This window comes from Odontomachus brunneus, unplaced genomic scaffold (assembly GCF_010583005.1).
Source record: "Odontomachus brunneus isolate Ranch 3 - 2012 unplaced genomic scaffold, Obru_v1 Obru_scaffold_255, whole genome shotgun sequence".
In the NCBI taxonomy this organism is placed as follows: domain Eukaryota; kingdom Metazoa; phylum Arthropoda; class Insecta; order Hymenoptera; family Formicidae; genus Odontomachus; species Odontomachus brunneus.
Genome location: NW_022639705.1, coordinates 189,146 through 191,819, shown reverse-complemented (window position 1 = coordinate 191,819; position 2,674 = coordinate 189,146).

Sequence of the window (2,674 nt, the reverse complement as noted above, 5' to 3'; positions counted from 1 at the left end):
ATCACAAACTACCTGTTTCGTTAGTAATGACTACTAGAACTGTTTGCATTTCCATCTAACATTTGCAGGCGGAAACTAAGTTAAGGTCCTAATACATAAGGTGTGGCTATTTCGACGATGTTGTCGGTAGTATTGATTACTGTTGCTGGACATGTATAATTGTCAGGTTCTACCTGGCAATTTCCAATAAAAATTCCCTGCGAAATTTCTTCAGCTGGGATTATTCCCACTGGATTTATGTTCACCGCGGCGGGGAGGTTGTTTGCTGTGGTATCAGTGATAGACTTTGTCCGGAAACCGTCATTGTTCTTGTTTTATAGTCTAGTTTAGCGCGGTGTTCGCAAAGGAAATTTATTCCTAAGATTCCCTCGTGTTTGATTGGAAAATCGTGCTGTACAACGAACAGTTCAAATTTTCGGCGCTGGTTTCCTATGTTGACTGTGGCGATTATTTTTCCTATCGTATAGGCTTTATGTCCGGTGATACCAGTCAGTGTCAGTTTTTCCGCAGTCATAAGGGTATCATCGTCTAGTGTTCGTATCTTTACGAGACTTATGGCGGATCCTTTATCAACGAGAAAAGGTATTTTCTCTTGTTTGGCCTCCTTTATTGGCAAGATTAAATCCTGTGCGTTTATGTAAATTTCGCAGGATTTGGTACGCGGTAGTCGCGCACGCGATTTTGCTCTCTTTTTTGTTTTTTTCCTCTTGGTCATTGTTGAATCTGACGCTCCCGTTTCTGCGAGATGTCAATAGTTTATTTGTGTCTAGCACGGTGATAGTCACTCGCAGTGTCCCGTGTCTCGGTCGGCTTTTCGTGTATGTACCATCAGCTATCGCTCGTATGTCCGTTTTTCTTGCATCGTGTACACCATGTGTCGGTCGCATTCACGTGAGAAGGTACTGCTGGTTTAGGTAGAACGAACCGGTTACCATATCGACTACTACGGCATTCGCGTCCCTGATGCCCTAATTTTCCTCATTTTTGGCATTGTGCCATAGAATTATCTTGTTTAGTATTCGCGAGAGAGCTTCGGTTATACCGATTTGTTTCGTAGGTTCGCGCAGGAGCTTTCTGGGTTCCTCTAATCCTTTCTTCCTCTACTGCTCCTGCTATTGCCTCGGCTAACAACGCGGGTGCGCAGGACCGGACTATTGTTTGTAGCCTGTCGTTTAGTCCTAGTTGATAGTTGATAGTTGATTAGGGTTAACGATTTCAAAAGGAAATGGATGCCGAATTTCTACGAGGGAGAATAAAGATCCCTCTCTGTACCGGCTTCGAATAGATCCGTGGTTAATGTTTCTACACGGGTTCCGAAAGTTCGCGCATCTTCTCCAGACTTCTGATGCAAATTATTAAAATCTCGAAGTAGTCGAGTTAACGATTTCTTTTTCATAAAGCATCTTTCTAACACATCCTTTAGGACAGCAAAAGTAGGAATGTATCGGTTTTTAACCTCAGTTAGGGCAATGCCCTTTAGTTTAGTGCAAATTACTGCTTGAAATAATGTGGGTTCGTCAGCAGGGTGTATCAGTTCGAACGCATATTCGCACGCCGTTAAAAATTCGAGTGGCATTCAGTTGGACACAGTACAATTAGACACGTTGCAAATGTACACGGTGCAAATGGACACGGCACTTGACACACGGTTCAATTGGACACGGTGCGTTTGGACACAAAACTTTTGGGCACCGTTGTTTTTGGACACGAAAGAAAATGCACGACGTTCAGTTACATACCGTTTATTTGGACAACGTTCAGTTGGACACCGTTCATTTGGACACTGTTCACTTGGACACCGTTCACTTGGACACCGTTCAGTTGCCCACTGTTCACTTAGCCACAGAACAATGCGTGCTGTTCATTTGTACACCGTTCACTTGGACACCGTGGAATTGCTTGTTTGTTCACTTGGACACAGAAGGATTCGCACTGTTCACTTGGACACCGTTCATTTGGACACTGTTCACTTGGACACCATTCATTTGGACACAGTTTACTTGGACACCGTTCAATTGGACACCGGATGCGCACTGTTCATTTGGACACCGTTCACTTGGACATCGTTCAGTTGCTTGTTTATTTGGACACAGAATGATATGCACCGTTTATTTTATCATCATTTAATTATGTATCGTTTGTTTATGCAATGCATATGTACTCTTTTGTGAGAAATTCACTTTTTAGCTTAAGCACAAGAGACTATAGCCCCCACCCCCCGTGATAGGGAGGTCTGGGAGACAAAGCCCCTCAGTTACATAACTAGAGATAAATGACATGATAGATTTTCTAACCTAACACGCCCTCAACTTTGTCTATTAATATCTCGCTTCGCAATAGAGAGCGACGATTTTGTCAGAGGAAAAAGTTGTTTGGCATACAAAAACGTGTCGATTGAGTCTATTTTCATCGAAATCGGAGGTGTTGCCGTTAAACTAAATAATTATCAAAACCACAATTTACACTCTACATCACAAATAGTAGTACGAAAATCGGAGTGAGTCCCAGATGCGCACATTGACAAACGGACACATCCAATCATATGTCGTTGTTTATAGAGTCTCTAGAATATCTCTAGGCATATGGCGTTGTGGTTGGATGAAAAAAACGAAATAAAAACACAAATATTTTCTACAAAACTATTTTTTATTCCTCATCAGTTGCATATCCATTG